The 16440-nt window shown below is 46.5% G+C and overlaps 1 pseudogene; it reads right to left on the reverse strand.

Annotated features, from left to right (window-relative positions):
• Positions 1–1499: 1499 nt before the first annotated feature.
• Positions 1500–4839, reverse strand: LOC119375238 (splicing factor 1-like; annotated as a pseudogene).
• Positions 4840–16440: the final 11601 nt, after the last annotated feature.

Raw genomic sequence — 16440 nt, forward strand, 5'->3', positions numbered from 1 at the left:
AAATACTATTGCTTCAAACTGGGCGAAGATGTGCTAAGTGCATCAATAATACCAATATCATCAGCGTGGCTACATATTGCGGAAAGTAGAATAATGTATCGGGCTTCGGTACCGGACAAGAAATAGATGCAAAAACAGCTTTATGATCCGATATGCCATCCACAACAGTGCACGCATACCCATTCGCAGACTCTAGGGCTGATAGAAGACAAGATCTAAAATCGCCGTGCCTCTTGTGGCTTCCGCTGACTATTTGCTTTAGGCCGGAAGTTAGTGAAAAGTCCATCGTTTCTCTGTACAGTTGGGAAGCATGACCTAGCGGAGATAACGATGTCCAGTTTATATCGGGGACATTAAAATTCGCCCATACATATTAGATTTGGCGAATGAGGAACTATTTCTTGGACGAATGCACTCAAGGAACCAAAGAGTCCGCAATCAGGTTAGGTGGACGGTAAAAGACACCAACAACAAAAGTCAATGTTTCAAAATAAACTTTACACCAAACCGATTCGGTTTGAGACGGAGCATGAAGCACAGAAAACTTTAAGTCAGCAATGTAAATATAAAGCAACGCCACCGCCTCTACCATCGATCCGATCACTTCTTATGACATTGAAGCCCGGACAGCGAAATCTCGGCATCACAAATTTCGTTATGAAACCACGTTTCCGTGACACCGATGACATGAGGGGAGTAGGACAAAGTTAGTGACAAAAAGTCAGGAAACTTGTTCACTAAACTTCTTGCATTAATATTTTAAAATACGAAGATTATCGGGGAAATCACGGGAGCGTCAACAAGAAGTAGGAGTAGTGGCCGAAGGAGATGCCATCGCTACAGTATCGTGATTACGAGACTGAAAAATTGTGTTAGACTGCACGTCCCAGTTGTAGCGTATGTTATCAATGAACACGTGATCGTAAACAATGCGCACGGAAGAGCCGCTGTTGCAATGGGTTCTGGTTGCCTCCCATAGCTTTCTTCTGATAAAACGAACGTTGTTAGAATAGTCTTCAGATATGCGTTGATCGGAGCCCTTTAGCTTAGAAGCGTTTTTAAGAATATGAATTTTTTCACGAAAATCCAGCAGTCTGAAAATGATAGGGCGGGTGCGACCTGTGTGACGTCTACCTAACCTATGGCACCTTTCGATTTGTGGGCAATCCATGCTCAGCGTTTCCGTAAGAAATTTTGAAACAACGTTGGTCACTGCCCTGTTATCATCATCTGGAGATTCAGGAATACCATGAAGAATCAAGTTATTACGGCGGAGTCTATCAATAAAGCAGCATCGTATATACTGTACACACGTGTTTGTCACGCATTTGCATCATCGAGTGGGCAATGTACGGGAGATTCATGGTTACCCGAATGATCCCCGCTGCTTCGCCCACTCCTCATCATTCCCTTCGTGGATATGCGTGAATTATTTTTTTCTCAAGGTTATTTTCGTACGATCCGCGCTGTCTTCCTGTCATGACCGCTGCAGTGCGAGCTCAGAGCAAACTCGTGTTCTCCAGAAGCTCGGACCATCCTGCATAGCACCCCAGATCATTGTGCAACGGCACTCTACTAGATTACAACGCAAGAAAAAAAAAGCTAAGCTCCTCCCAAGGCAACCGCTGCCCCATCCTAAAGGCTCATTCAAACCTGAGACTAGCACTGGTCGCGCGACTAAGTTTGTCGAGAAGCGACTGGTCACAAATGGCCGTTTTGTTCGAAAAGCGACTGCTTTAACTCAGTCGCCATCTGCCTATTTTTTTTAGTCGCATGACTGCAGTCGCAGTCGCCTGAAATAATTAGATGCGCAGGAAATGGACGTCAGCTTATTTGCGAGGAAGTAGCAGTGCGGGAAATCTATATTTAGCGTGGCGCATTAGGAAATGGGAACGTCGGTCGTCTTGAGTCGCTTATTAGTCGCCAGTCGCACATAGTCGCGGGGCCGCTGCTAGTGGCAGTTGTGAATAAGCCTCTAAAGAACCTGCATAGATGATATGTTTAGAAAAATGTTTGACAATATAGAGTGCTCTACTCTATTATCGAAGAGCGGTAAGCTGCCTAATGTGGACTATCGTCTGCAGTGATCAGGATATAACACATCATGGAGCAGGTAGCCCAAGAAAATATTTATGTTCGTGGCTTGTGTCCACGTATTTTCTTGCGCTACCTTCTCTATGATGCATTCTTACAAACTAGCCCAGATTTCCGTTCTCCTAAGGATATATTATTTTTGCGACGTTAACTGCATTTACCTACCTGATTGCTTGCTTTTACCACACATATACACGTTACCTTGCTGGTTCAGGACCTAACACTTTAACAACCCAGGGAAAGTCTTGTCAGACGTTGTGAGATCAGTGTTCAGCCAAACGAAATGTTGTAACGGGCTGAATAGGACGACGAAGAGGACATGAAAGAATACGACGTCGACATACTCCGCAAGCTGGGCGCCGTCTTGTCAGCCGACGAATTTATTGTGGGTTTGGCGCAAGTATTTTCTCCCCGTAACATCTCTGGAAATTCTGGGTATTCCAGTCATGGGATGAATTCATACCTAAGATGGCTGCCAGGGCATATCAGTACCGGCCATACGGCCTGGCGGTTACCCACCCATCATCGTTGAAGGTCGTGGACTTCCTGGAGGCGTCATTCCTTCTGGTCATGTTGCGACTGTTGTGGTGGCGGGCGGTCCATCTATAGAGGGGCACTGTCTCCATTTAATGGGAAAGTAGGCAATATGATGGCCCGCAGTAGTCCCTGTGTGCCTCGAAGGCGGGGACCACTACCACCATGGTTACTTGTATCATCCCCTCAGCTCTTGCTTGGTGGTGGGGACCTTCACCAAGCTCAGCCATCAAGAGCATGTACTCGTTATCTGTCTAAGACTGGGAGCCTCCTGGCCCTATATCGCGACCACTACCAATGCCACCTCGGCCTCCTTAACCAGTACTACCACATTTACCTCTTTCCCTGCAATCTAGTGCAGTATGACTGGTGCCACTACAACATGCACGGATGACATTGTTGGTGATGTTGGGTTGGTCAGGACACTGCCATGCCTTGCGTCCAGGCGCCCCACAATAGGGGCATCGAACATAATAAAAAGTTGAGCGTGTTGGTGTTGGCTTTTGATGAAAAGGAGAGCGAATGAGATGGCGCACATGAAAAGATTGGCACAGGACGACGCGCACAGGACTGTGCGTCGTGCTGTGTCCAGTTTTTCTTGTGTGCATTGTTATTCGTGCCCCCTTTTCATCACGAACATCCAAGTCCATTAAAATGACCATTCTCACGCAGGGTACCATTCAGTGACGCCAGCTCTCGGAGCTGCATCTGTCGGAGACGATTTTGACCTTGTGGAGCTTCAATACTCTGCCGGATTGTTTCTTGGATCCTGTCTACGTCTTTCCGAACACTTTCTTGACTCGAAGCTGTGACATAGGCATGCAGGGGTTCATCTTCTCCAGGCAGTGCCTGGGCATCCTTGCGCCCAACCTTGCCTTCCTCCGCCGAGCCCATGCCTCGAATGATGATCTTGGCACCAAACTCCTTTTCAAAGAACTTCAGCGTGCTGTCTCGTGGGCCAATCAATAAGCCTGCAACGTTTATGTCTGGATGCTCTTCCTGTGGAATCATTACTTTCTCAGGTAGACGAACCAGTGGTGGCTTGTAATCAGAAGGTGGCTTGTACTCTGCATTGATGGTGAACATTTCCCGAATGTGTACATGCCGCTCATCTTCCTTTTTTTTTTTGCACTCGATACTCGCGCGTGTTGAACCTTTATACAGCACTGTAGTATATTGGCTGTGGAGATAGTGACACAGATAGGTAGTATATTGGCTGTGGAGATGGTGACACAGATAGTCCCGCTCCTATTTTATATCCAAATTTGTAGGGAGCACAATGGGCATTCCAGGACTAAACACAAGTTCTTTCTCGTCACATCACAAGCGGTTTCTCCTCTTTTGACGACCTTCTCCAGTGTTGATCTCTGAAGAACCTAAGGAACCCATGAAGCCCATCCTCCTATTGCTATTTGCATCCTGACTAGCCCTGAATGATAGCATTCAGACTACAGGCGGTGATTTATTCATTGCTGGGAGTGCTGGTTCCCGGTCTTTGCCTCAGTCTCGATCTTTGTCTCTGTCGCGATCACGGTCCTTGTGCCGTTCACGGTCCTCGTCTCTATCGCGATCCTTGTCCCTGTCGCGGCCTCAATCTCTTCGGTCGCGACTTTTATCGCTGCTCCTATCTCAGCTCTTCCGGCGACTCCTGTCGCGGCGTTGATCCGTGCTTCGATCAAGACTTCGAGCGCAAACACGGTCTCTACCACGGTCTCTCGAGTGTTCCTTATCTCGGTCTCTCCTGCCGTCTTGGTCAGGATCGCAGTCCCTATCCTGTTTACCGAATGTCAAAGAGGCGTACCAAGTTGCTCGACGACGACCAGTGGACTCTCAGGACCACCAGAGGCGCATATATGACGCCCGCCATCATGACGCCCACTGGGCGCGCTGTAATCTGGTTCTGCCTTGGCACCACTCGCGCGGCGTTGGACTTTCGGAAAAGTTACTTCCACGCTACTCCTGCCCTAACAGCATCTTACGCCAAGTGAGCGACGTCATCTATGAAATCACCCCTAGTGACCCCACAGTCGTTCACGCTCGTAATGACACAGTAGTGCATGTTACGCGTATCAAGGCATATAACTCGACTGCCTACTAATTAGCACCGGGACAGAGCTTCACTCACCGGGGAATAATGAAACGGCCCGAAGAGGACGACGAAGAGGACAGGAAAGAAGACGACGTCGGCGGACTCCGCAGGCTGGGCGCCATCTTGTCAGCCGCTGAAATTATTGTTTGTATAGTGTGAATATATTGTCCCCGTAACAATATTTTAGACAGAAACGAAGAACTTCTATATTCAAATACGCCTAGTGTTGGCATTATCAGAGATGAATCACACATTTACCAGACGCTGCCAAAGCTTAATTCTGAGCCAGCCTGTACACAATATGACACTCGTTCAAGAGTTCTTTTGAAGCGTGAAATGCTTTTCGCTACTGTTGCCGGCGGCGTTCAAGTGACCTTGAACCAAAATGTCACCCCGTTATCAGGGTCCTTAGAACGATACATCCGGGAACCCAGACGAGACATCCGTGTTTCAAACGAGACCATAAGGGCATTCATATAATAGCATCCGGGAATTGCTGCGAGAACGAAAGGAGGAATCCGGGCATTCAACCCAAAAGCTTAAAAAAGTGCGGTCCACGCGCTGCCAAAAGTCATCTTGAAGGGAGCAGCTTCGCGGCACTAGTTGTCGCCTCCTTCGTGAGATGGCGCCACGATGCGTGAGGCGCACCAGTCTGGTGTCGCATCTTGGCGGCACCCGCCCATATGCAAGGCAAAGCCCAAGATTTCTATCGCACAGTGATATGAACAATGTTGTGGCTCGTATAATATCCAACCAATATGTTTTGCCGGTAGACATTTCGTACTTACATCTACTCTCGGTTATGGGAGAGCCAGTCATTTTTTGTCAAGGACGCATATGCTCACTACTCCTTGCCCTCATTCTTGTAATAAAACTGCCGGAAAATGTGTGCAAGCAGCCGCAAACTATGCGCAAAAGCTGGTAGTTATACCACATACGTCGGCGTAATTTGTTTTGCTGTTAAATGCTGGCCTGGCCAAATATATCCTATATGCAAGAATGGCAAGACACTATGTATTGTATTTCGCTGAACTTTAAATATTTTGCAGAACAAAAGAAAAGCATCCCATGCACAGTTCTCGCGCTCATTCATTTACTTACTTTGTGTCCAGCGAAGAAAGGCAGAAGAAGCAACTATTTAGTAGTATCCTGTTATTACGGCTTGTATAACTCTTTAACTAAGATTCAGTGAACACAGAAGAAGTGCGCACATGGCACATACAGAATAAATTACCTTTATTTGACCGAGCACGTATCGCCGAACAATGGTCGCGCCTGAGTGTGCATTCTATAACGCGAACGCGCCTCTAATGTAAATGATATCTTCTTTTCACTCCCTCACAGAATAACTATCGCATAACCTTACGAGTATACCTTCTTGTGTAACGTGTAGATGACTAACCTAACTCGCATACCCACTACTCAAACAGTTCCCGAAGGCTTCTTAACAATACCCGAAAGTATGCCCCATTTGCTGTGTATTCTGCGCAAGAAGAGTTCCTCAGTGACTTAGTAAAGCGTCTACTGCGGCTATGACATAAATAATAAAATCATAAAGAACCACTATACCATAAGTTGATGTACGGTCCCTATACGGAAGCAGCGGTATTCCAGATTGCTGCTCCTCGGTCTGCATTGAGTGGGTGAGACGACTTGCCCGAACAAGACCGGGAGATGCGGAAACGCAGAATGTGGAATGTCCCTCCGCACCTGAATCCATAAGTACGCCTAACTGGAGGCAGCGGCGGCATGTATGAGGGCTCCTTGTTGAAGCAGTGAGCTTCGGCGCCGGTATCCACCTTTGATCTTATTGGGTCGATGTTGTCAGAAAATATGGCGGCGAGCGCGCCCTCCCACTCTTGGCTGTACTCATTTCTGTCAGTCTTCGAAAGCACTCAGGTGGCGCCTTGCGGAATGCGAGAATTGACTGTGTTTTAATGCATCCCTGCTAGAAGATGTAGGTAATGGATATATGTTAAAATGTAAACGACGTGAAAACGGGCCAAGAACTGATAGTGTACAGGAAAGACTTCTTTACTTCAGTCAGTATATTTTTTCGATGTATCTGCGAATCTTTTCCGAATCATACGATACAGATGATTGCCTTGAAATTTATCTACATTGTTTTCACTAGTGTATAGGAAACAAGTTACGGTGGCCGCGCATCGCCGGCTTTTCCCAGTAGCCCCGTAACGGTAAAGGTAATCGTAGTCGACAGAAACAGCCAACTAATTCATTTGGAAGATCGCCAGGAAGTGTTGAAGAATTGATAGAATCAAATGAAAAAGAAAATATCTAGCCGACAAATCACCGTGATCTTCGCATTATATTTGCTGTCGGAACATACAGAGTGGCGCTTGCGACTGGAGTATTGCCAACATCCGAGTTAATTGCTCTCCGTGAAGTCTCACTATCTTCAGCTCATGCTCAAACTTCGTTACTTCTGTCCTGGAGCTATTGGCACGCACCTCGTGCTGATGAAATTTGCATTTAAATAGTGCAAAAATTGACAAAGCCGTAAAGATATAAAGAAAATACTGAGTACTGTAGCCTTTAAAATGACTAGAAATACTGTCGGCAACAAATATCAGTACAACTTCACGCAGCATTGAAAAGCAATCAACGAAAACATAACAAAATAGGACGGCGTGATAAAAAAAATTCAACTTTTTTGTTATCGATGGGCAAATTAGTACCTGGCAAAAAACGACAACAAAAACATCAAAAGGACACAATTCAATATGATTACAAAGTTCTTAGCAAGAGTCAACCACAAGTGCAGGTAGGCACTCATAATGATTACATAAATGTTGACGAAATACAAGCTAAATGCAGCCAGACATTCATACGAATGAACGAGCATGCCATATATAAAGCTTTTTCCCGTTGCATAAAGTTTCACCATCCATCAACCTGTTCCCTGCAGTCACCGTGAGGCAGTAGCATTACTTGAAAACATGACGGCGCTAGCAAGTTCAGCTCTTGAGCTGTGATCGCAAGCATAACAAAGGTTGTCTTATAACACTTGTTTCACAACGCTTCTGTGTCTCGAAGAACTAACTAAAAGTCGGCTGAAGATGGTTCTCGACTTTTGCGCGAGTGAAGATTAAGCGGCGCGCAAGACCAACGTTTTGTAATGATCACACTGCGTTCGCATTTAGACTAACTTATTGCCAGCACGTAACCTGGTGTGCATGAATTCATAGCGGAGTCAATTATCTCGCCATCGCATGAGGAGAGATCTCTTGGCAATAAATATACGGTCTTCATGATCTTTGCTTTACCCCCAGTGCTCAATCTCGAACACGTGTCTTGTGGGACGACCGGCTTAAGGCTTTGCCTAAAAACAGCCACTGGACGATCTCACATCACACACATACATACATGGAACCAAATACGCGAATCTTCTTTGTTCTCATTGCCAACGGCCAATAGGCTTCGATAATAACATTCCCAGCGTCGTATTTTGCTGAACATTTCAGAAATTTTACCTTCAGAAATGTTTGTGAACACAGGCTCTCTGACTTTTGCGCCGCACGATGAAGCTGGTATACTGGCATACCTTGAATCACTCATTGCGATGAGCTTCGCGACAGGCGGCCAAAATTCATTTCAGCGGTTGATCCGTCTACCTTCCCTGCTTTAATTCGAAGGTTGATTGTGAAGTTCAGCTTTCTTCATTTCTTTCTGTTCAGCTCATGTTGGTTTAGGATGACCGTCAGGATTGAAAAAAAAAAAAACGAAAGACAAAGAACGGTTTCCATTATTTTACGGGTACTTCACAGTGCCAGTTGTGAGACACGCTTGGAAATTAATTGCTAATACCTGAGGGAGTGTTAACGCAGATGACAGTGAAAAAAAAGGGTCTTAGTATATCAGGCTGGGCACTGTCACTCCACGTGTTTCTGGAAGCACTGAAAGAGAGCAGTTTTCCTTTTAGGAATAGCGAAAGGAAAGCTCATGAGACGCGGAGCTTCCTTTCCCGAGGCGTTGGCAGCGAGACTGATTACTTTAGGTATTCTCTCCATTTAACACTTAACTTTCGAAGTAGCTTGATTCGAAGTTCTTAAGTGTGCCTTGAAGAAGAAAATAGCCAATTAGCAAAATTGTATGTACCACCTTTTCTTTCACCGTGTCTCTCTTTATACTTCTGTCGCACAGTTGGCGCGACCTTCGAGATATCAAGATTTAAGCGGAGGTCTTTGCCATCGAACTTCGAACTTCCAAATTTAGACGCTTCGAAGTGGTTTCTAAGGTACGTAATTAAGCATTTGCAAGGAATCGGTGAAGGCTGCTTCACACGAAAGATCTTATTCTGTGTACTGCGGAATAAAAGCTTGGATATAACGCAAACTATTCTCTTCAGGATCTGCAACTTTAGCTTGCCTTCCATATTTATTTGTTGTCCTGTATTTTCTTACCATTTAATAATGTAATGCAGAATCACCCTCTAAACGTATCAATATACGTGAACTGTTTTCGTGTGTACGCAAACTTCCAAGGACAGGAATGACTGTAAATCTGACGTCGTGCCACTCGCCAGTTACACTCTATTTGTTCACACCATCTAAGATGTATAACCACATGTCAACCCTTATTTAATGCCTATTCAGCTGTGTACTCGAGGTACTTATTATATAAAATACACAAGTAAACAAATTTTACACAGCTACTTTTGTCATGAAGGGCGGCTACGTCCGCCTATGCATAGAATGTTAGCAACAAAATTTGAATAAAATGCGGTCAGAATCATAAAACCATTGGCCTTAGCAAAACTCAAAACACTTTTTTAGCCATAACGCTCAAAATGCGAGATCAGAGCTTCTATTTGCTGACGTCGAATTAAGGTAACTGAGGTAATTGACACAAAAGTTCAGAAATTGAGAAGTTGGAGTTTATTTTATCTTCTCATAAGCAATCGCATCAGCAATTTGTGTAAGTAAAATTCACAAAAGGATGAATTTGTTGACAATAATCTACGAATGTGTTTATTTTGTGTTCTTATTCTGTCTCTATAATCGCATTGCGTACGGGTCAAAGAAGCATTATAACATCGCACCTCACCTCTGCTGTGTCTATTTATAAATTTCCATTCAGTTTTCTCATTGATTAAAACAGCGCGACTCGATGATGACACTGAAACTGCCAGCGATACAACAACCTTTTCATCACATGTGTACAAGACTGAGAAATCTGATGCAACACCCTTTGAATCTGCTTCAGGCAGGACCGCTTATCCAAGATCTAGAACAATAAGGGCGATGCAAATTAAGTTGTTAAAGTGCGTCCTACTTTTAAGGGCCGTGTGAAATACTTTCTGCGAAAAAAATTGGCCGCGTATCTGCGCGTTTCGCTGCAAATGTCGTCGAAAGACGATAGTCTTCTGCCGGCCGTACTATATGAGTCCTGGTCTCATCCGCGGCCACCCGTGATGCTGTTCGCCCTGAGAGGTCTCGGCATGTCTTGTAGAGTGAGTTGTATTTCAGCAAGCGGCCATTTATGTTTGCCTTGCCTCAGACAGTGCCTCCTCTATGTTGAATGAGCCTCATCTGGCTGGCATTGATAAAATAGAGGAGGCGCTGCGTGAGATATGGACGCCATCTGGCAGTGACGTCGGGAAACATGAGATTTTGCAGAACCCAGGACCATTGCCAGGTGGCAGCACCATATGTCGGCAGAGCACTTATTTTGTGCATAGCGTCGCATTTTCAGCGCAGCCTAAGAAAATACTATACATTTAGAATTACGTATCTATGTCTTTTCTAGCAAAGGAACACACCACCTAATACTTACGTATTGACGTTGCCCCTCAGATATGCGTAATATTTGCTTTCTCATCGACAATGTTCACAAGTATGAACACAGCTAGCCAACGCGTTGTATCCTAGTCAGAACGCGCTGGCACGCGCTAGCGCGTTCGGGCCTGTGTAAGGGGCTGGTAAGACGCTATAGCCTCTACCCTTTACACTCTCTCAACAATCACGTGATGGCATCGGGGAACGATGTTCTGCAGACGCGCGGTGAACCCGCATGCCGTGCTCCGACAATTGAGACAAGTAACAGCAACAGCAACTACAGTGAATTCATGGTGTGCTCCACTTGCAAGGACGCGTTAACATCGGGCAAGGTGCCCGTGATGAACGGAATTTTAAGTCAGCCCATGCGCTGCTCCGCATCCCCACATACGTCGATCGGCTTAAGCCTTTGCCTAAAAACGTTACACCATGACCCTTTAGTGGGACATGGTATAATCTTTTTTTAACACGAAAGCGTTTTATGCCGGGGTCCACCAAGATTTTCATGACGTATTTCCGTTACGGAAATACGTCAGCAAAATGAACGCCATCAAATGGCAAAGAAAAACACCCCAAGAAAATGTTCCGTTGACAGGACTCGAACCCATGTCCTCTCGATCCGCGACGATGGCTGGCGGGCGTTTAGCCCTCTGAGCTACAGCCAAACACATAACGGAGGCTACATGAACGCGCCTCTTATCTTTCACACTTTCCTCTCGCAGTGCTCTTGCATGGATGGATAGATGGATGCTATGAGCGTCCCCTTTATAACGGGGTGATGACATGTGTGCCCCCAGGCTAAAAAAAAACAACAAAAAAAAACGCGCCGTTGGTGCGACCGTTCCGTTCGGCGCGTTTACAATACAAGTGTAATTTCGTTTAAAGGGCCCCTAAACCACCAACAGACGCTCGCCTGCTTCTCTTCGTGCCTTTCCTCTATCGACAATTGCTGTCGTGACGCCACCTGTATGATTAGGTGACGTCGCGAGCAAGCGAAGCTGTCATTGGGCGAACAAGAGCCTGTTTTCTGCTGGCAGATGCGCGCGCTTCTTGCGTTTTACCTCGGACGCTGAGGAAGGGCGCTCGGAGAGGTGGATAGACGAGCCGACGAACGCAGCCTAGTGAAGGAAAGAGCGAAACGAGAAAGCGCGTGCAACTCCGCCAGCGTTCGCTGTGGACTCGTGCACAACTGCAACGCCACAACTAAATTTCGACCTCTGGGTGGTTTACCCCGCGAGGTGGTGGCTGCAGCCGAAGCCTCGCTCGTGGCGTCCATCCATATCAAAAAATAGCTCTCCGACGCTCGCCTGGCTGTCGCACCGCGTTCCCCGCTCGCCCTGTGAGAGTTAGCGGCCAGGCTAGAGCGAAGACACAACGCGCGTAGCGTTTGTCCTCGAGTTTCACTGCGATTTGGAGGAGTGCAAACCCAGTATCATTGTCTATTATGTGCTTGTTGATGGCATATTTGCGCGGGATTCACCATATGCGGTGTCGACGTATATGTTAAGAACTTCAGCTACCGCAAGAGTTAAATCATGATCATGGGCGTTAGTTGTTGGTGCGGATATGTGCCGCTAGGCGTAAACGTGAGTGCGTCCACATCAGGCGGTGCTACAGCTAACAAACAACTACAGACATTACACAAGCTCCGATATACCAATGAACTAAAGCGTCAACCACTTCTGTGACGACATGTTTCACTTTCGTGTTATACCGATTCCTATGACAGAGGGATCAACCATCTTTTTCTTTCTCGGGCGTTCATGCTACCAAGCGTTCAGTTTACGGGTGTTGTTGCCGTTGTATTTTTATGTCTTATTGCGTCAGTGTCTGCACGCCTGGCTTTCAGTATCGTCACCACGATATTTTGCAAGGCATAACATTTACGGCCTAATTTATAGGTAGATTGACCAACAAATGTGCAGCCTCTGTCTGACGTTGCTCCGAATAGTTATGGGTCGCTAGAACTGGATGCTCCATCTGCATATAATGAAAGCATTTCAGACATTCTAACAATGTCACTTAGGAACTTTAGTATTGTTGCCGTGCAACTATATTATGACCATTTCCTTATGTGAACCTATGTGGGGCATATAAATACGCAAAGAATTGTGAAACAATATCGTCTTTTGCTCTTTCGTCTGCTATATGGCATGTACGTCGAAACCCTCTTTTCTTGTTTCACCAAAGACAGGACATATGAAATTCCTGAGATGCGGAAGCATGAAACGGCACCGAATTCCAGTAGTTCCCAAAAGAAATACGTCACGTCCTCAATCTGCCAGTTCCGTGCAGTGTAGCGAGGGCAGCGGCTTGAGTCGGCCAATCAGTAAGGAGATCCTGCAACGTGATTTGAGCAGGAAGGAGGAGGAGCTCGAGCATTATACGTCATGAATCCATTCGTGGAACATTGAATCACTGGAGGCCACGCGTGGAGTGATCAGACGCCGACAACTTCAGAGCCTTTCTTATGGTTCTGTCTGTATTCTGATATGCTAATAGGACCGGCAGTTTTGGCGGCATTGCGCGGAATTCGTTAAGGCGGGGACTGTCCCTAAAAGCCACATGTTGTCAGGGCGACATATCTCGGCTTCGAGCCTATTGATATGAGTGTGGAGACAGATCTGGGGCCGTACAAATCTGACGTCATTGGAAATACAGGATGAGCACCGACGCAATGACACCATAGCGAGGCCAGCTAAGGACTCTGGAATGGCGTTTCCTAATTACAGCTACTCTACTGGTACGGTCACGTTGAACGAGACAAAGCATGTTAATTTTGGACAATGCTGTCTCCCTGAATAAATGGGAGTTGTTCTATTGCCGCTCGACGCAGTACCTTCGGAAGCAGCTTCCGCCGGTTTTTATATGCGGAATATGTCCACCCCTATATAAATTTTATTTAGCATTAAAACGTCTGCGCTTTACAAGCGCCTCTGTGTGGCATGTAATCTTCAGTAACAAAGGCGGCTCATGTGAAAGAGGGTGACCTGTAGTACTGTTCTCTTAAATATACAGGTTGTTTCAAAAATAATGCAAAAATGATCTATGAAGGGGGGTCCAACATCTCTCGCGTCGCAAACAGAACGAGCAAAAAGAGAAAACAGTAAAAAAAGATTAACATGAAGGAGCACGAATGCTGACTGTGCGAAAGAGCGCCTTAGCTGGCTCATTTCAGTCTTTTTACGGCCAAGCACAACAGAAAACTTTCCGTTTATGGGGCTTCGCAGGCGAACCCTCTTCTGTTCGAGCAAATTCTAAAGCCCTTCTCAATAGAACTAAGTGTAGCGCTGATAAGAGAGTCTTTTTTTCTAAACGTTGTCTCGAAAGCGGTTCTCGTGAAAGCGATCCAAGTTACAAAATAAAAAAGCACATCAACACCATCTGTTTTCCTTTTCACCCTTACGACAAATATTTCAGCTCCGGGGAATGTAAACATCCATGAATGTTATTTTTCCATCGAGCCCAATATAACTTGCTCTCTGGGTGTTTTTCTTGCTTCAAAAAACATTGGAAATCGCTATTCAGTCTGACCGATGTTCATAGGTGCGATAAAATTTATAATTAGAGAACTTAATGTTGGTTAAGGAAGCCGCCACAAAGTGCCTAAATCTTTGTGCACAGAAATGAAAGGACAAAAGACCAGAGATGATGTTAAAGAGTGCACCGATATAACCCTCTAATAATTGAATAATAAAAGAAGGTCAATTTAAAAGTCTTGTTTTTCCTCGTTCGACACAATATTTATTGGCAAGCAACAGAAACTCAAGCCAAGGAAAGTAGATGGGGCGTTATTAGTAGTTGGCTTGATTGTCTGTTGGTTCTGTTGGCATAAAGAAGAGAAAAATATTTATCAACTGTACTTACAGGCCGTCCATATTCATCGTTCCATATATCCGGGTAGCATACTTAACGAAGTATTGGGCCTTCGTGGAAACGTGATGGTGCTGAAATGATCGTACAGCTGTTTCAAAGCCAGAGCAAATTCGAAGCCTGCGCAGGTTCAGCAGCATCGCCAGACAAATGGCTGCGTAGGTTAGACCAACTTTAAGTAAATATACTGTGATGACTGCGAATCTTTGTTCATTGAATTCAAAAATATTTTTCGCATAACGGCGAACCACTTGCTACTTTTCTTCGCGGCTCTCTGTGAATATTCAGCGATCACCATAACTTCTCTTAGGTATCGAACTTCAGTTTTCCCACGGACCAGTGTTGGTGAGGTGCTGTTTGTATCGAAAACAAGTGGACAACTGCTATGCATGTGGCAGATTGGGACATCGGGCCGATGTGTGCCCCACCCCGAACGAAACTATTTGTAGGGGATGCAGCGCCCCGAACCCGGACGAGCAGCATCAATGTATTCCCAAGTGCAAGCTGTGCGATGGTGCGCACATGACAGCAGCCAAAGTGTGCAGACACCGGTACCAGATCCCGTACGTGGTAAGGAGAAGAAGATGGGAAAGGACGGCAGAAGCCTCCAGAAACCGAGACTCGACCCCACCATCTGGCAGCGGTGACAGCAAGCAGACTCAGCAGCTTTCGACACAAGGGCACAGAGGACGCTCCAGGTGCAGACGGCGTTCCCGGTCGACAGGGCGCTCTCGGTCGACAGGGCGCTCCCGGTCCACAGGGCGCTCCAGTTCCTCGTCCACGGCCAGGGGGCGTTCCAGCTACCAATGTCACCGAGGCGTCAAGTTCCAGCCGACTTGGGCTGATCGTGTCCGTGGAGACGTCACCGGAAAACAGGTAACGCAGGGTTTGCCGCCAGAGCATGAAAACGACAGGCTTGCGCAATTAGAACGCGAAAACGAGATGATGAGGAATACGATAGCAAAACTCATGGCAGAAATGGCCGAGATTAGGAGAAGCAAGGGAGAGCTCTCTAGCTTGGCAGACAAGCAAATAGCTGAGTCGGTACCGACGGAGATACCCGTGGTGGCCGCCTGTGACGCGGAGAGGCCCGCCAAAAAGAGGGCCATTGGTGGAGAGCAGGAGACAATGGCGAGCAGAGCAAAGTCAGAGATTCGCGAGATGCTCTCTTCTCTGAGCGAGAGCGTGAAGCAGATGAATGAAACGGTCTCCCACCTCCAGTGCAGCATGCTAACCATGGAAGAGAGGTACCATCAGCGCTTTTGCAAAATAGAATCGTTTCTAGAAAATGTGGCAATGGGCCCGCGGCCGCTCCAGGCAATGGCCTCAGCCGGTGAGAACGTGAGGGCTTTCGAGATGGTCAGTGAACCAATTCAGCAACAGCCACAGGATGGCCAAGCAAACTAATTGTTTTAGAATATGGCAATGGAACTGCAGGGGGTTTCTCCACAAGAGGTCCCCCTTGCAGCAATTTATTCGCACACAAGAGGAGAAACCACACGTGGTACTCCTGCAAGAAACACTAACCGAAAGTGTAGGTCTACCTGGCTACCGATCTGTTGCAAAGCACGATGAAGGAAGAGGCGTCGGTGTCTTGATAAGCAAGAGGCTGACACATATCACCCACGACCTGCAAGTGGCTTCAAGTAAAATCGAATACATAATGATAGAAATCATTCCTGGACCCGTGAGTAGGGGGAGCATCTTCATCTTGAATGTCTACAGCAGCCCAAAAGACTTGAGGCAGCGCTTTAAGACCCTCGTCTCCAGGGCATCACAGCTCGCCAGAGACTCCCCGCTGGTCATTGCTGGCGACTTTAATGCTCCCTATCACACCTGGGGCTATCCATATGATACACACAAGGGGGAGGATCTCTGGAGAGAGGCGCTCAACCGGGACCTGATGCTTCTCACCGACCCGTCATTCCCCACTAGATGTGGTACGTCGGCTAGCAGGGACACTACTCCTGACTTGACCTTCGTCAGAGGAGCGACGGCAGCTAAGTGGGTCAACCTCAACATAGACCTGGGTAGTGACCACTACATCCTGGCCAC

Source organism: Rhipicephalus sanguineus, chromosome 11 (genome assembly GCF_013339695.2).
Source record: "Rhipicephalus sanguineus isolate Rsan-2018 chromosome 11, BIME_Rsan_1.4, whole genome shotgun sequence".
In the NCBI taxonomy this organism is placed as follows: Eukaryota; Metazoa; Arthropoda; class Arachnida; order Ixodida; family Ixodidae; genus Rhipicephalus; species Rhipicephalus sanguineus.